The sequence below is a fragment of the Pipistrellus kuhlii genome, unplaced genomic scaffold (genome assembly GCF_014108245.1).
Source record: "Pipistrellus kuhlii isolate mPipKuh1 unplaced genomic scaffold, mPipKuh1.p scaffold_m20_p_7, whole genome shotgun sequence".
NCBI classification, from domain to species: domain Eukaryota; kingdom Metazoa; phylum Chordata; class Mammalia; order Chiroptera; family Vespertilionidae; genus Pipistrellus; species Pipistrellus kuhlii.
The window spans coordinates 60,679,220-60,698,911 of record NW_023425573.1 but is presented as its reverse complement, the minus strand read 5'-3'; the positions used below and the strand labels follow the sequence as shown (position 1 = coordinate 60,698,911).

General features: G+C 37.4%; 1 protein-coding gene across 1 annotated transcript in view; it reads left to right on the top strand.

Annotated features, from left to right (window-relative positions):
* Positions 1-19,692, top strand: part of ARHGAP15 (Rho GTPase activating protein 15) — a 622,919-nt gene that overhangs the window by 387,388 nt on the left and 215,839 nt on the right. The gene's annotated exons all lie outside the window — the stretch shown is intronic.

Sequence of the window (19,692 nt, the reverse complement as noted above, 5' to 3'; positions counted from 1 at the left end):
GAGGTGTTTTCAGAAAAAAAGAATTGGTGAATCTATTCCCATTTTCAGCTCCCACTCTCTTCAAACAATAGAACCAAGGAGAAAAAAAATCTTTACCAAGTTATCTGCTAGGACAAAGCTATTTTAATTCTCTCAGTGTTACCTGGCTTTATTATAGTAGCATAATAAAAATGGTCTGCAATTTTCAACTCCTGGAAATTCATACTTTAATTATAGTGTAAGGACAGCCTTGGGATCCTATTATTCCCGTGTCAGTGGGGAATGGAGAATAACAAGAAGGGGACGAGTGGGTAGGGAAAGTGGATAAAGAGAATGGCTTTGGGGAAAAGCATATCAACACATCAGAGAGAACAGCAGAGAGTTCAGAGTGATAGTAGAAAACAGTAAAAAGCAGGATGAACACGAGGAGAGATATCTGTGAGGAATGGAGTCAATTCAGGTTGAGAGAGAAATGCGTTTTTATTGCATGGTGCACTCTCATTTAATTTTGCAAGTACATATTTGAGGAATAAATATTATTTAATAAGTACTTAAAGCCAAAATGGATCACTGAAAATGTTATAATGTTATTATTGCCAATAGCTAAATAATAATCATTTTCAGGAAATCTTCATTCACTTATAAATACTCAGCACCTACGGTGAGAGCACTGTTATATTAGAGCAGAAATCCAAATAGGGCTTTGGGGAAACCTGTACCTAATAAGATGCGTGCACATATGAAAAAAGGCTCTATACCTCTGTTTAAGTGCGTATCTCAGGCAAGATAACAATTCTGCTAGTGCAGCCCTGTGGTGTGCAGGTACCATAATATTGTAGAGTGGGAAATATCTGCAAGTAGACACTCTATCATTTGCTCATGGCATTTTGTTGGGGTTTTAATAAAATAAGACAATATTTTTGCTGACAGGAGCAATCAAAGCTGGCATTATATTTCATTGTCCTGATGTTTACTCTTAAAATGAATTTGTAGATCCAGTACTAAGCAGGCACTAACCACACATCTGATTATTAAAATAATTTCTAAGCATTTTAATGCAACTCAAAGAGCACAATTCCACAAAGAAGCTGATCATTCAAAGCACCTTGGCAGCTTCCGCTTAAAGGAACTCTGTGGAAATATTCAATAAAAACTCAGAGGCATGAGATAAACCTCTCACATCATTGCAAGATTTACAAGTGTGTACTTTTGATAGTATTTTTCTACGATCATTTTGTTGGATTAATATTCTCACATTTATATGCCAATTCTATTTACTCAAAGTGCTGTTTTTGCTAAATTCTGGCATCCAGCACCTTAGGACAGAAATAATTTATGTGAATCTAAGTCCAATGTTTATGCAGGCTTCTGATGACATTTTATGCTGGGGCTGATATTAGCAAGTAGCATAGGAAGGTGCCAAGTCTCTCGGCACGGCTGGGGCTCAACATATCTAGAGCCCTCTTTCTAATGGCCATGTCCTCTCTCAGCCAAGATACTCAACTGCAGAGTCATGGGAAACACTTATGGACCAGGGAAGGGAAAGGCACATTTCATGAAAATGGTGTTTACTCTCACAGTCTTAGGGAAATGGCCTCCCTACTCATTACAGTAGCAAAAGGGCTGTTATAAAAAAAATTAAAGATTTGTTTCCTTTCTCTCTTTCTTCTTTAAGATTATATCTTCACCTTGAAAAACCATCAATAAACTGTCGTTGTATTTTTAAATGCTTTTCTAACCATTTATTCATTAATTCATCCATTTACCCACCCATTCATTCATTCAGTTAGTTTCTTGCAATGGGGCAGAACCAAACTGTTCATGCTTCTGTAGTTCCCCCAGGGAAATTCTACCCAGTGCTTGGCACAAGATGCATCCCTGGTAAGATGGTATTAGTTACATTTTAAATTTTGCATCTCTTGGACATGCCCAAAAGAAAATCTATTGGTGAGCCTAATGTAAACCAATTTAGCGAATAACTTGCTTAGTGTGTTTCCTTATCTTGATTTAGTTTTCTCCATTCCTCTAAACCACCAGAGCATTTTTTTTCCCCTCACCAGCAATTAGAACTGGATTAAAGTCACTTCTGTGGTTTCTGACAGTGTCTGCTCAGCCTAGGGAATATACACAAAGCTTAGAGGACAAACTGGAAAGGAGAGTGCTCGTTTTAAAGCTCTCCCATGCGCTTCATCTCCCTTGCCTTGCCTTTACAGTTGCAGACCATGTAAGTGAGATATCGCAAGTTGCCAATGAAAAACTCAATTTATGTTTCTTCTTCCAATGAAATTTCTTGAAAATATTGAATTATTGGTCGTCACTTAATGCTCAGTACATATGTTAAACTGACCAAAAGTATGAGATCCTATGACCCCCTTTTGAAGTCTGGGGAACAAGCATGTGGAGGGAGGCATTTTGTAGATCTAAACAGTGAAAAGTTTGTGAGGTCCATTTTGCACTGTCTTATAAATACTTTGTATAGTTTATGGTGACCTCAACAATGTATAGAAATAGCTTACTTAAAAATAGGGTCTCTTGTATCTCTTAGAGGAAAGGGACCATGAGATTTGAACTAAGCAAAGTATTGGGTCGGCAGCTAAGTAATTGCGGATTTTTTAAAGAAAATCAAAGACAATTTTTTCATGGAACTAAATAACTTTATTATGTAATGTATTGCCCATTTTGATCAATGATCTTTTGCCATCTTTCAGGCAGCATCATAATCCCATGTTAAAAAAACTTCTGGTTTTTATTAGCAAAAAACTGAATCAGGTACGATTTGACATCATCATCATTATTGAAATTTTTACCATTCAAGGAGTTTTGTAAAGATCGAAACAAAAAGTAATCAGATGGTGCAAGGTCAGGACTATATGGTGGATGTGGCAAAACATCCCAACCAAGCTCCATTAATTTTTGCCGAGTGACCAAAGATGTGTGTGGCCTTGCATTGTCATGATGGACTACAACACCTTTTCGATTTGTCAATTCGGGCCGCTTTTCTTCAACTGCATTGTTTAATTTCGTTAGTTGTTCAATGTAGACATCAGAATTGATCGTTCGGTTGGGTGGTAAGAGTTCAAAGTAGACAATTCCTTTGTAATCCCACCAAACTGATAACAAAACCTTCTTTTGATGAATATCAGCTTTTGATGTTGTTTGAGTTGGTTCACCTGGCCTGCTCCACGATCTTTTCCGCTTGATATTGTTGTAAACAACCCATTTTTCATTGCCAGTTATCAGTCGTTTTAAAAATGGGTCATTTTCATTACGTTTCTTTAGCAAATCGCAGCTGCTAATGCGTTGCGTTAACTGTGATTCTTTCAGTTCGTGAGGAACCCATGTATCAAGTTTTTGAACATAGCCAAGTTGTTTTAAGTGATTTTCAATGCATGTATGTGATACATGAAGCTTCTCTGCAATCTCACGTGTTGTACTGTGACAGTCCGAATTGATTATTGCTTTGATTAGGGCGTCATCAACTTCAACTGGACGACCAGAGCATTTTTCATCTTTGAGTGAAAAATCACCAGAACGAAATTTGGCAAACCAATTTTGACACTGCCGTTCTTTTAAGGCTTCGTCACCATAAACAGCACATAACTTTTTATGAGCTTGCGATGCGTTTTTCCCTTTGCGGAAATAAAAAAGCAAAATATGACGAAAATGTTCCTTTTGATTTTCCATTTTTCAACGAACGCCAAACGAAAACTACAAAACAGATCAAAAAACTTTTTTTACTGATTAACAGCTGAATAGCCAACTATCAAATAACAAAATGTGTTTTACATTTGTACTACGTCTGCAAACCTAAAAATTCAACTGAAGCCATATATGTGTGGAACCCGCAATTACTTATTTGCCGACCCAATATATAGTCTAGCATTTCTTTTTATTGTTGATTTGAGAGAAAGAGAAAGGCATCGAGGGTATGTACCCTGACTGGGAATCCAACCCACAACCTTTTGGTGTACGGGACAATGCTCTAACCAACTGAGCCACAGCAGTCGGGGCCAAAATATGTAGTCTAAAACTGGTGCAATCCTTAGTTCTTTTTATCAAACATATAATGACAGACACCTCTTGTGAAGGTCTATTATTTGGGAAGAGCCACACCTTGTACGTGACACACTGTAAGCACTCAATAAATATTGGTTGAGTGATGTAACAGACACTAATGTGTCTGTTGCATTTGTGCAAGTAGCTATTAGGGTAGCTATTCTATGTGCTATTCTCTATACCAGAGATTTTCAACCTTTTTCCATCTCATGGTACTAATTACTAAAATTCTTTGGCACATCAAAAAATACTTTTTTGCTCATCTGACACACACAAAATGATATAACTTTGATTTATTCACACCATTTAACTACTTTTGTGTTGGCTGTTGCCATTTTGTTTTTTACTTGACAATGTAAGGGAAAAGAGGTCAGTGTTCCTGAGTAAATAGTCAGGTATTTTATGTTTTAAAATTCTTGCAGCACATTGGTTAAAAATCACTGCTCTCTATTAGCAGCTGAGAATTTAGAGGAGATATACTTTAAATAAAAAGACCCACAAAAAGCAAAAACAGCGCTACTGCTATGAAAGAAAAGAACAGATCCAAGAAGAGAGAATAACCATTATAATTATTTTTTAATATATTTTATTGATTTTTTACAAAGAAGAAGGGAAAGGGATAGAGAGAAACACTGATGAGAGAGAAACATTGATCAGCTACCTCCTGCATAGCCCCTACTATGGATGTGCTCGCAACCAAAGTACATCCCCTTGACCGGAATTGAACTTGGGACCCTTCAATCTGCAGGCCAATGCTCTATCCACTGAGCCAAACTGGTTAGGGCTACAATTATTATTATTTTTTTTAATGTAGGGTAAGTTAGCTTTACAATGACTTAATAGGGAGTGGGGGAAATGGGGAGAGGTGTTGGTCGAAGGATATAAAGTTTAATTTATGTAGAATGAAAAAATCTAGATATTTCATGTATATACATGATGACTGTAGTTAATATTGTATTGAAACCTGGAAATATGCCAAGGGAGTAGATTTCAAATGCTGTCAACACACACACACACACACACACACACACACACACACATAAAATTGGCACCTGGGTAAATAAATGATATGTCAATTACCTTTACTGTAGTAATCATATCAAGTCATATTGTACACATTCAATATATACAATTTTTGTAATACATTTTTATAGATTTTTTAAACGAAGGGGGAGGGAGAAATAGCAACATCAATGATGAGAGAGAATTACTAATCAATGGGCTTTCTCCTCCATGCCCCCCACTGGTGCTCAAGCTTGCAATTCAGGCATGTACCTTGAACCAGGAATCAAACCATGACCTCCTGGTTCATAGATCAAAGCTCAATTACTGAGCCACACCAGCCAGGATCTATATATACTACTAGAGGCCTGGTATATAAAAATTCATGCACTGGAGGGTGGATCCCTCAGCCCAGCCTACCCCCTCTCACAGTCTGGGAACCCTCAGGGGCAGGAGGCCACCAAGTGATCAAATTAAGGTGATGCCCCATCACACCTCTGCTGCTGCCACTGCAGGCAGCACAAGCCTCATCTGGCTCTGGTTACCTGAGCCTCGGGCTGCCCTAGGTTGCTGAGCATCTGCCATTCAAGGCTTGCCTGCATCTTGGGCCAGCTCTGGGTGGCTGTGGGTCTCAGAGGACTGGGGGACTCTGGAGGCAGGCACCCTGGCAGTGCTGAGGGGACTGGGTTCTGCCATCTGTGGCTGTGGGTACCACCATCTTTGAGGGCGGGGCAGTCAATTAGCATATTCCCTCTTTGGTAGATAGGATTCTTATTTAAATTACATAAGAAACACTTTAAAACAAATATTTACTTGTCTGGTTTTAACCTCCTGTTAAGACCATGAGAAGTTTAATCTGGCCTGATTTTCCATGATATTTTCTTCACACACTGTGACAATGCAAAGAAGTCACTTGATGTGAGATACTCAAGAAGACTTTCCTTAAATGGCAAGAGCAATCCTTTTTCTCCCAAACAACACCAGCCATTGTAGGAAATTTCTCTTATATACTAATGGATTAAGTGAATGAATGAGCATATTTCTACCCTAAATGTATTTTTATGTATCCAATGTATTTGTGGGCTAAGGTAATAGGATTGTTTTTTTTAAATTATTTAATTTTGCCGAAACAGGTTTGGCTCAGTGGGTAGAGCGTCAGCCTGCGGACTGAAAGGTCCCAGGTTCGATTCCGGTCAAGGGCATGTACCTTGGTTGCGGGCACATCCCTGGTAGGGGGTGTGCAAGAGGCAGCTGGTCTATGTTTCTCTCTCATCGACGTTTCTAGCTCTCTATTCTCTCCCTTCCTCTCTGTAAAAAAATCAATAAAATATATTTTTAAAAATTATTTAATTTTATTTAGATTGTTATTCATCTTTTTAAATCTCTTTTAACAACTCATCCTTCCCTCATGATTCCCAGTTCTGGTTAATATGCCCTCAAACAATTTAACAACATTAAAATCATACCTAGAGAGATCTGTTGCACAACAATGTGCATGCAATCAACACTCCTGAACTGTACACTTACAAATGGTTATGATGGTACATTTTATGTTATTTTTTTAAACCACAATAAAAGGTAAATGACACCAAGGTTTTCAAATTTGGTGATTGCAGCTATGAGCTACTTTGCAGAAAGCTTCAACAGATGCTAATCAACAAGTTTGTCGTCTCTTTCTTTTTTCTGGAACACAAAACACTATGACAAGAATGATACACAAACTTACATATTTGACTTGTTGCCTGAAAGCCACCCTGGGATCCATAACCTTGCCTAAAGATTTAAGAAAGACCTTTAGACTACTTCTGAGGTCTTTAGCCTCGAAAACTTTATCTCTCAACTTGACTTCTTAGCAGCTGTTATATTTTTTTGCTGTCGTTTGTTTGACAGGATCCAGTTATAGGTTCCGATGTCTGTTTAAAGAAACAAGGAGGCTGTTGGCTTTAAAATTCCCTCGTTGCTTGTGTGATCAGCATTTTCCCAGGCTTTTCTACATAGTTTGCCAAGCAAAGGGACTGACCTTTTGTAGCAAACACTTTTTCATTTCAAAATGCTCACTTTGATTTTTGTCCCATTTTATGCTCATTCCAAACTGTTTACAACCCACTAAAAATGACTGTGAATTATATGTTTGTGTAATGGATTCCTTTTGTGGTTGGAGTGGAATGTTTACTTTGAACAATTAGTTATCTTTGGGTAGATTATAGCATCTTGGAAAAAAATGGCTAAAATTATTATTATACCTTAACTGTTTCTTTTTGGTAATTCCCCTGCTGTTACATAAAGTTTTAGAGAATGTCACATTAACCAACCATGGCATGAGAAACAAAATCTATTTCTCTATGTGAATATTAATTTGGAAATACCTGCTAATATTGTAAGAAGACATGGTTACACACCTATATGGATCTGACTCAAAAAAAAAATGCAGCATACAAAATCTACATAATCACATAGACATTTGAGAGAGAGAAAGAGAAAGAGAGAGAGAGAGAGAGAGAGAGAGAGAGAGAGAGAGAGAGAGAGAGAGAGGCATTTGTATAGGTAAGGCATGCACATGGATGTAACATAAATAACAGGCATGATTGTAATAGAGCTATTATACAAGAGATATACCAAGCAGTATATTTGTTAATATAATTTTCCTCATAAGCAATTCAGTGCACCAATCTGCCTCTTGAGATACTACCAAGTTTTACAATTTGCAAAAGTAAAACTTCACATAATCTTTTGCCATTGCCTGAGAATCCAGGCCCCTAAAGTGCGGATCGGATTGCCTTCACTAGACAAGCTCTGCTCTCAGTTCTGCTAATTTTGTACTGTTCATTCTTTTCCACTTTGGGATAATCTATTATAGTTGGATCCAGGCACGCACTAAAGGCTGATACTTTCATGAAGAATGTGCAATTTGTACTGTTTAGTTTGTGACGAGATTCTTGAAAACTTTTTTATGATTCTATCTTGTTCCAGAGAGACTTCTGCTTGCTAGTTTTGTAAGCAGTGAGTGGGGAGAAAAAAAGTAACAGAAACAAAACAAACTGATAAAAATTACATGCTCCAAAAAAAGAGAAAAAAATCAAGAGTTCGTGATAAGCACTTTTTCTTTTTCCCCAGAGAATATTTGTGGACTGCACAAAAATGTTTCTGAGGGCACTGACCTATGTGTTGCTTTTTTTTTTTTTTTTTTTTTTTTTTTGCTTTTTTAAAGTGCTTGCTTTTCTTGCCTAAAGTTAGGCACACACATGCATTTACAATAGAGATGATGGGCAAAGGATCCATATGAAAGTTTGCAGCGAATTTTTCTTCGTTGTTACTTCTGGGTTAAAATTAAGTCCGGTTTCGTGTTTTGGTGTTTTGTGTTTTGTTTTGTTTTGTTTTGTTTTGTTTTAATGCAACCCAATGACAACCACCTTCCTGACAGCGATAGTGTTGTGCCGGGTCCAACTTGGAATTGGCTCTTTGGGGTAGTCATGCTGGGGCCGCTGTGTCTGTAAGAAAGCCACATTCAGGGCTAGAGGGGAAGACAAAATCAGAAGAGAGTAAACAGGAAACAGCCAGCAAGAGTATAAAAGAGAAACTGGAAAAAGGCAACCAAAAGAAATCAGAGATGACAAGGTGGAGAGAGAGAAAAAAGCTGGGCTTTGCAATTAAGAAAACAAATGTAGATAAAAGGACACACTTGTGAGGTCTGTAATGAGGGAAGACAGACTATTGAACCAGTTTCCATTTCTCTCCATAGTTACCTGATCCTGTTTCTATGTTCCAGAGAAATTTACTCTTGTTTAAGAAAATGCTTCCTAGTTAAATCTTGCCATGAACAGCAAGCTTACATCCAATGTTCACAAATTCTGTGTGTAGACGTGATTAGTAATTAATTCACTGTACTTATTAGTGACATTTAGTGGAGTTTATCTACATGGAGCAATACACAACAGTCTTATTATCAAACAGAGAGCTTAAACATTACAGGAGTTAATGTAGAAATAAATGTGCAGTTCAACAACCAAAAAGGCTATCTAATGTGTCCAGCAATGTGGCTCTGGTCAAATCAGTTGGCGGATATTCCCACACTCTCGAGTCCAGAATGCATCAGAATAAATAATGTCTCTTCCCAGATAAAGCCTGAGTCAAATTTCCACCCTCCAACCCCACTCCCACCTCCATCCTAAAGTTTAGGTTCTTAACATACTTTTTCCTTGGAGTCAGTTGGGAGGGAACAGTGCCAAAGTTAATACTCTAGGGCAGTGATTTTTAACCTTTTTCATCTTATGACATAGATAAACTAGTTACTAAAATTCTATGGTACACCCAAAATATATTACAATTTTTGCCGATCTGACAACAACAAATCTGTATAAATTTGATTTACTCACACTGAATGGCTATTGCTATGTGAGCTGTTGTCATTTTTTTTTTTTTTTTTTTTTTTTTTTTTTTTTTTTTTTTTTTTACAATGTAAAAGAAAAGAGGTCAGGGCCCCTGACAAAATAGTCAGGTTTTGCATATTTTAAAAATTCTTGATACACACTAGTGGAAAATCTCTGCCCTAGGCAATTAACCTTTTATTATAAACTAGAGGCCTGATGCATGAAATTCCTGGCAAGAGTAGGCCTTCCTTCCCAGGCTGCCAGCACTGGCTTCCCTCTGCCACCGGGACCCAGGGTGGCTTCCCTTCATCCCTGGTTTAATCCCGAAGGACATCCAGTCTAATTAACATATTACTTTTTATTATTATAGACTAGAGGCGAGATGCACGAAATTCAGGCAAGAGTAGGCTTTTGCAGCCCTGGCTGCCTTGCCCTCACAGCTCTGGCTTCATCCAGGTCGTCTGAATGGTCGTTCCGCTGTTTGCTGTTCCTCTGTTTGGCCGATTGCATATTACCCTTTCATTATTATAGATGGAGAATTAAATGATGGAATACCTCGACAGGTTCTCTAAAATAGCCTAACATGGTGTCATCTCCATTATAGGAGTTCTGGGTCTGGGAGCTTTTTTGTTATTATATAACCCCCTATATTCAGAATTTAATACTTGAGCCATGAAAACTATATTGGCTCAAAATTAGCAGGATATTTTACTGTGGAAGCAAGTATTTACAAAATTTGGAAGAAACTTACCTGCATTTGGAAAGCTTTGGGGTTTTGATAAAAGAGAACAAAGAATAATAATAATAATAATAATAATAATAATCACAAATGCAGATAAAGATTTTCAGATATTTGATACTTTGAGATTCCAAAATGGACTTATAGCTTTTAAGCAGAATTTTAAAAATTCTTTTTACATATGTGGACCAATTCATTTAAAATTTTTATAAAGCCTGACTATTGTGGCTCAGTGGTTGAACATTGACCTATGAGCCAGGAGGTCACAGGTTCGATTCCCAGTCAGGATATAAAAGCCCTGGTTTCAAGTTTGATCCCCAGGGTCCAGCATGCAGGAGGCAGTTGATCAGAAATGACCTCTCATCATTGTTGGTTCTATCTTTCCCTCTCCCTTCCCCTCTGAAATCAATAAAAAAAAAAATATATACAGTACTATATATTTTTAAAAAGCAAACATTTATTTTTTAAAAAATATCAAAACTTTCACAGCAGTGTAACTTAATTTTGTGAAATAATTTGTTATTTATTGGTTGAACAAGAATCTATATATTATATTTTCATGGGCATTTCCCTAGAGTTTAAAAATTTATGAAAATTAAGATGTTTTGAACTCATCCAGGAAGCTGCAAATGAGAACAAAATATACGATTTTGTGGTTTTTCTAATGAATAAGGTTCCCTTTTAAAATATCTAGAAAAAATTGCCTTTTCCACATAAATTTTACACTTTCAAATGAAGTATGTCCAACTTAAGCATCAATCATTAATCTACATATGTATAGTAAACAAGACATGCAGATACCAGGAGAAGTGCTCACATTAGTCTATGTCACACTTGGACATGGCATATTTCCTCTGTAGGATATTTTAAAGTAATTTGCTGTCCTTAAAAGATTCCTATCTTGGTGATTCTAAAATCTGTGTGAGTTTATCTTATAGTCTAACAGGCTGTGGAGTTATAAATGTTTTTGTTGGGGTCAAAATAATCTCTCTTCCTAGTTTTATCCCTTTTGCCAAATTTTATACTTTGCAAGCCACTTCCTATTTTGAGATCAGAAAAGAAAATCACCCCTCCCCCACAAAAAAAAAATCAAGGGAAAGATAGTTTTAAAAGAAAAATTAATTGTGTAAAACCTATATAGCTCTGAACAGATGCTGCTGGAAAAGTTCTTAAGGTTATATAGTAGACTTTAGAATCAAAAGGTGAAATCACCCTCTTTTCAAGGAAATATGAAAATCCTAAAATTTAGGGTAGAATAAAAATATTTAAAATTCTATATTTAAAATATTAACTTCAGTATATTGTGTATTCTTTCACATCGGGACCATGGATTTATTTTTATTTCATAACAGTGACACACAATGGATTCTCAGTAAATGATGAATAAATGGATAAATTATATTCAGCATTGCTTACATCATTGGAGCCTTGCACACCATTGCCACATCTGCATATGGTTGAAACTGAAAAGATCAATGATCAAGTACTGTTGGTTGAAGGCAGCTGCATGATATGTAGAGAATAATGTGGTTTGCAAATCTGTTTTTTTAAACATTTGCACCAGTCTGGATGACAGTATATTCTATTGTTGTAAATATAATTCTTTTCCATGTATACCCAGCTATGCTAAACATTTGAAGTTATTTCCTTATGGATCTTATACTCATCAATTTTTGGATACTACATTTAAGTTCACCATCCAGCAACTAAAAGAGTATCAGTTCTCTATTAATTTTCATCGGAGGAAGTCATATCCTATTAGGCATCATTCCAACACTAGTAGCCTGCTGTTCTTAATAAAGTAATTGAATGGCAACTATGACTTGTAAGTGACATGCCTGAGACTAGTCAGGCATAGGCTTGGGCCCCCTAACCACATGGAAAGTTGAACACCACATCTTTAATTCAGACTTGAAATACCAGGCTGGAGTGATTCTGTGCTAGTTTACTTTCTGGTGATATACTAGTACATAGAAAATAAGCACTGAATCACCTTCTTGATTCAGTGCTTATTTTCTATGTGCTAGTATATCTCAGGAAATTTTTATTTTAATTATATCTTTTTAGTGGAAAGAGTCTGTCAAGAGATTTCAAATAAGAAATATATAGTCAACTATATAGACTTATCAATATTAAGCTAATGAAGACAGGATACCAATACTCTAACTTCTGACATGAATTTGTTATTGGATATTGATTTCATCTTCTACAGATGTACTTCACAGCAAAAAAAGTTAAGCTCTGCTGATTCTATCAAAAGCTCTATTACAACTTTGAATATACCAGTGTCATTAAAATAAGACCATTATCTTTCTTGCTTTAAAAATGATGCTTTTCTTATCGTGTTTTGCATTTTTGACAGTCTGGACTAGCTTAACTATTTAGCCTCCCTACAGGAAAGAAGATGCCTAAAAGACAATATTGTAATCACTATAGAAAGCTTTCTTTAATTTCATTTTGAAAGCAACAGTTAGTTGGCATGAATTAGAAAATGCATAGCATAATATCGAAATCCATGTGTTTGGCCTAGAGTTTGACAGCATAAGAAACATGCATTTCCTCTGGATTTAATTGTTGGCTCTGATATTTTATGCTACTCATCCTCTCAGTGTAATGTCAATCATGTCTAAAGCCTCAGTGATTCCTTCAGTCACATAATGTCCTATCTGAGAATGGCTATAGAGCTATTTCTTACACTCAAACCTGAGGTCTAGAAACAACCCTTCTTGAGTTTTCCTCTGGCATTGCAAACTCAAACTTTACAAACTGAACTTATCACATCCCCTAAAAAGCTGTTATTCCTCCTGTAGTCCTTATTTCAGTCAATAGCACCATGATCTATTTTCCCCACTGCTCTAAAAATATGTTGGATATCTTGGATTCTTCAGTCTCATTAGACACTACACTGTGTACCAAGTCTAATGATTTCTACTTTCTTACCATTTCTTGACTTGGATTCTTCCTTTCACCTCCTATGGTCTTAATTAGGCCTCCATAATTTATTTTGAGGTAAACCTCCTAATTGATAGCAGTGACTTTGTTCTTTCTCATTTCTGCCCAGGCCACCATCCTCAGTGCTGCCAAATTATCCCTCTTAAATATAAATAAGATTGTGTTATTTCTTCATAGAACCCTCCATTGGTTCTTCTTCCCCTAAGGATAAACAAAATTCCACACTAATTGTTCCCATTAAAAAGGATAGTCATGTGACCTCTATGAACTGCCCAGCTTCACATTCTCATAAGCTGCTTTTTATGCTCCTGGAATACCAACTACACAAAGTTTTACAAAAGCTTATATTCCTTCTGTGTGTTGTTCATATGCAAAGACCCTCTCCCTATCTATCCACCTGCCAAATGTATACTCATCCTATTGTACACAGCACAAGAGTCCCTTCCTCCAAGGAATATCCTCTGACTGATATCATCAATCACCTTTCATGTTCTCTTGGACATTATTAGGCATCCCTCCAGCATTCCAGTGATAACTCTGCTGTTGCATGGGACTGTGCTGGCTGGTTTCCCCATCCAGAGTACAACGCCTTGAGTCTAGAGTTTGTGTCCGGTTTATCTGTCTCCTCGGTGCTTAGCACCTTTCAACAGGCATATGGTAGAGGCTTAATTCATGATGGATGGTTAAATGGATAGATAATATGGATATTCTTGTCATCAATTCATCAATGAATTCATCCTTGGAGAATCAAACCTTATATACTGAATATTTATTGATCTGCTAGAAAAGATAACACTAAGTGGTTCTTTAAACATAATCAGAAGTCACATTATCCAGAAGTAACTACCTTAAAAGTGAAAGTAAGGTGTCCTGTTTTTTTTTCCCCTTTGAGACATGGTATAATGCATCATGCATATAAATAAATACCATATTAGCAATAGGATGGGACAGGACAGATATGGAGCAGTGACTGGTGTTCATTACAGGTTTTGGACAGAGCATACTTCCTCATCCTTAATAGGGAGAAAATAGTTCCCTTGACAAATGGCATTAAATTACTTCATAAACCTGAGGGACTCAACTAACTAAAGCCAAATTTGATGTTATGGAGACCTCCTGGTGTCATCAGAATAGGATCACCATCTTTCTGGTTCAAAATATAATGTTCTTTCCTATAGAAACCTCTAGGCATTGTAACTACTTCCCTGTAAGTTTGTGTATAATTTTTTACCATTACCACCCCCAGGTCTCATTCACCATCACCACTTTCCAGGCATCTACCATCCACCGAATAGCCATGTTTCTGATTATCTTTTCCCAAATGTATTGGCTTGCGTTATTTAAGGCTGAATCTCATTTTATTATTTCCTGCTTGTATTTCTAAACTCCTTAAGTCTATTTGTATGATTCTTTTGTCTTCACAGATGTCCACAGTTCCTCCCAATTTAGTATCATCAGCAAATTTAATTAATGCTCTGTTTACCTCTCCTTCTAATGAAACCAGTCCCTTGTTTCATTTCATCATACAAAGTAAAAATGTATTGGCAATAAAAAGAGTCTGAAGAAATGTTCCCTCACTGTAGGAGGGGAAGTTAAGAATACAGCAAAGAACCATGTGGTGAGGAGTGGACAGGGCAGCGGGGTGGTGAGCTCATTTGCTATTGCCCTAAAGCAAAACCTTTCTCACAGCAACCACACTTTGGCAGATTGCCTGGGTTGGTGCTGGGGTGTGTATGTGTGTGTTGTATGTGTGTGTATGTGTGTGTATGTGTGTGTTTGTGTATGTGTGTGTGTGCATGCGTGTGTTAGCAGGTAGCTATATTACCCTGAAGATGTTCTATTAACAATATATTTATTGATATATGAAAAGCATGTTTAAATCTAAAATACATGTTCAGATATAAGCTAGTAACATTCAGTCCACAGTATAGCTACAAACATAGATATGGATACACCCATCTGCACATATATACAGGCTCACAATCATTTTCAGTGAGCTTTTTCTAAACATTCACTACTGTCTAACGTTGTATCTCAGTCCTTAACTTGATAAATGCTTTAAATCCAGATTACCTTTAGGCTTTAAATAAAATTCCTTATCAATAGTAGATTTATTAGAATAAGTTAAGAAAAAAATTTAACTGTATCCTCAGGCAAATGTTAGTTGAAAAATATATTTTAACCTCTAGAATTAATAGGCTGAATAACTGAGCTTGATCAGAAAAAGAGTTTCTGCTTGTTTACATTAAGGTAGGCAAATTTATGTTCATATAATTACATTATTATCCTTTGAAGTTGTAGTCATACAGATATGGGGTGATTTATGTAAGAAAACAAAAATGGTATTTATTTGGCACCCTCTGTGTGCCACACATAATGCTCTCTAGCAAGAGTCAAAATCTGTATTAATCACTACCTGATACTATACTCTGTATTCCTAACTCCAATAAAATCTTGTAAATATTTACCTTGTTGTAGATGAAGAATCTATCTTTGGAATGTGAATGCATTAGTATAAAGTCATCAACTTCACATAACTTTCAAATATATGCTTTGATTAGGATAGACAGATGGCAGAGCAGTGTCTCTATTGGTAGGTGCTGAAGACAATGCACGTTCACAGTGTTGAAATGAAGGCTGACAAATACTTCCCATACAGCACAAGGTCGCCAAAGATATCCTCACCAATGAATGGTGTTAGCAAAATAGTGACTGGGAATATTGTTAAGTAGTCACAGCCTTGTATTGTTTTTCTAGTGAGAAAACTCTGATGCATAATTAATGCATTCTTATGAGAGAATTTTCTCAGATGCCAAGGCTTTACAGGCATAACTCCTATAAGCTTTAATGGAGGTTCATGCCAGCACCTGTTACAGAATAGAGTTCTTACTTTTCACACATAATCCAAGACTGGCCTGGAACACTGACTTGAAAAAACACAACAACCCACTAATATAGTGAAACTTTCCTGTAGTGTGTCTTCACATAAAATATGCATCTTTTAAGTCTTGGTCTGATATATGTATGTCCGTGTTTTCTATTCAAATTCTTTTCCCACCAGAAAGGCTTCGTATCACAAGCTTTTTATGGATAGGAGCAGATAAAACATTTTTTCTTACTGAACAAACCAATGGAAAAGACACAAAAGGGTGTTGGGTTATTAGGCTAGAAATTGAAGTAAGGCTAGAAATCAACTCTTCTTTACTGAAAATAATTCTAGAGATAGAGCATAGACTCCTGAGGAGCCAAAGGAAATAGCTAGAGCACCATGAGCCAAAAATCAAGGACCACAGGCCAAACTAATATCATTTGGTCATATTTTCCCATATCTTTACACACTAAAATACAAGGAACTTTCATATTTTAATGTTTTGTGTAAAGGGGAAAGAGTTCAAATAATTCTTAAAATTTCATATTTTTAGATTAACTCTCACAAATTCTCATTACCAAAACAAAAATGAAAATGTTACAGTGCCTTGCTGAACTAAAATTGTAGGAGAGTGCTCAGCAATACTCTTTCGCGAACAGCCGCCTTCCTTTGGAGGTGCTTGACGTGTTCCCTTGCCTAGTATCTCTAACATGGCATATGTGAATGGAAATTCCTTCCTACTCCCAGTCCTGAGCCACTTACTGTCACTGTCCTGTTTGACGGGATGGTGAGCAGGGGGATGCTTTCCATTTTCTGAACATTGCCAAACAGTACAGTTTTAGCTCCATATTTATCACAGGATTTTACAACAAATGTTGGCAGGTACCAGGGTTAACATTGGAAGGAGTCTGAAATCCTAAGAAGACAGTTACAAGACTATGAGTGAAATTTCTCACAGGGGCAAAGCATGGGTTCTGAAAAAGTACAACTAGAAGTGGGCACTCATTTGCCCTCTTCCTGCCTTTTCTTTGCCAGATGGCTTTTTACTACACAATGGGCCCCTTGAGCACCGTGTCTGACCTCCCAGTACCTTCCTCCTGGCAAGCCTGCCTCAGAATATCATTTTCACCTTCGCTTGAAGTATCACTCTGAGTATAGGTGTTTAGAAGGTATCAGAAATTTAGCATTAAATGGCTTTCTCTTTTGTTAGAGTATTTTTAAGCATCATGGAAGAAAGGAGTTTTGTTTTGTTTAATTCCTTAGGTGAAGAGAGGCAAAGGGAGACATACTGCCACCTGTAAAAGCACAATGTGACCCCTTCTCCTCTCTAAGGGTTTTGCTTGGAGAACACTGATTTTTTAAAACTTGAACAAAATGAAGTCATTAGGTTCTTTTAAGATTCTGGACCATAAACTAATAGAAATGTGTTTGTTTCTGGGAAGAGTCTTTGTTAACAGTCTTAAGGTGTGTTTGAAAAGTTGAAAGTGGGAAGTGAATCCGGGATCTCATGAATCAACCATTGTTCAGGGCCACATGTCTCCAGCTGAGGCTGAAAAGTCCTAAGCTGACTTTCTGGGGACACTGAAGGCCACCAGAAGGATGAGAGGTGGCATCAGATGGAGCTGTGGTGTGCATACTGGCAGCTTCACATGTACAGCAGGTGCAAAAGAATGGCACAATGGGAGGAGCCCCTAAGACTGCTTTCTGCAGACCCCAACTGGGAGGAGAAAGGCCAGGTTTGGAGAGATCTTATGTTTCCAAGGAAGAATGGTGTTCCTCTTCACAGAATATATGTATAGCAAAGCTCTATATGGATTCATGTAAGTTCAGCTCCTGAACCTTGGTTTAGAACATTACACTCATCTAAAAGAAAAATCGCTGTATAAGCTGTTCCAGAAGAAAGATACACTTTCCATATAATGGGAATCATCTATAATTAGAGGCCCAGTGCACAAATTCGTGCACCAGTGGGGTCCCTCAGCTTGGCCTGCAGGATGGGGCCAAAACTGGCTCTTTGACATTCCCCAAGGGGTCCCGGATTGCAAGAGGGAACAGGCCAGGCAAAGGGACCCCACTGGTGCATGATCAGGGCTGGGGAGGGATTGTGGGAGGGCTCCAGGGTGGGCCTGGCCCATCCTGCTCAGTCCCTCAGCCAGTCCCCTGCAGTAAGCTAACATACTAGTTGGTGCATCTACTCCCTGGTGGTCAGTGCACATCATAATGAGTAGTTGAGCGACCTTAGCATATCATTAGCATATTACACTTTGGTTGGTTGAATGGATGACCTGACACTTAGCATATTAGGATTATATTATATAGGATAATAAAAGCATAATATGCAAATTGACCAAATGACCAAACAGCAGAACAATTGTCCGGATGACCCCGCTATGACACACACTGGTGCCAGGCCAGCCAAGGTGGGTATGATGCGATTGTTTGGGGGCCCACCATTACCCCACAATCCCCTGGAGAGGGAGGCCCAGACCATCAGCCGGGGGGGGGGGGTGGTCGATGGGGGGGAACTCTGTGATTGCCCCAAAGAGGGAGGCCCAGGCCACCTCTGTGGGAAAATCAATCGGGGCTCCACCGAACTGGGGGGCTGGGGGTGTGTGATGGTGGACGTGGGCAGCCGGGGCCAGGAAGCAGCTGAGGCTGGGAAGGCCACCTTAGCATGAATTTTATGGATCAGACTCTGGTTACAATGATAAGAATAAATCTTGTTTAAGGACAGATTGTGTTTTGTCAAGTTGAAAAATGTGCCTCTTCTCCAAATCTTTTAATATACTCCATTTCCCTGTATTTTGGTATATCTGAAAATGTCAGGAAATCCAGGCAAGGTTAGCATTTGGATAATAGCAACTACACTTTGGATTATCTCGAAACCAACATGGTACACCTAGTTTCTCCCTCTTTTCCCCCCTCTTCCATGATGTATTATATTGTACCCCTTATTCTCCATTTCTTCTTGCTTCACATCCTACACAAGTGAAGTCTTGTTGCATTTGACTTTCTTTTGGCTAAATTCTGCTCTCAGAATAAGATTTAAAAGGTTAACCTGCATTAATGTGCACATGACTTGGGAGGTTTCATTGAAATCCCCTCTATGGGATTTAAAGAGAAAGGAATAAAATTCTAATTGCAGAATTTTAGACATAAGCAAAACTGTGAGAAAAATATTTTAAGACAGAATTACCTTTCTAAAAGTTCTGAAAAAGATACCACAAATATAGTCCTTATAATAAATGTCAAGACTAACCATAGAGGCTCGTGGTATAAAGCCCAAGACTTCAGATTTTTATTTCTATCTTTTTTTTTCATTTCTATCCTCTGTAGCATTTCAAGAGTCAACTATAGTGACTAATTATGGATTTTTCTCACATTATTCCCAAAATTCAAAATCTTCCAGCCCTTGGGAAAAATAGGGAAATTAAGACACTATTTATTTATATTTCATACACTGGAAACCATTAAATGTATTTGTAACTTGGTTTCTTACAGTTAGACAATCAGGTATAATATTGTGTTAATGAACATCAACTTATGTAACACACCTTAGTTTAATTTACCTTCTTTCCGTGACAACAGATTCAAAAAAAAAAAAAAAAAAAGACAGATGCTAAATATCTAACAATAGATGCTGATTATATATGTGTGTGTATAGATACATATCACACCGAATATTTCAATAAGATGTTTGATGTGGACCTATGTGACAAAATCATCCA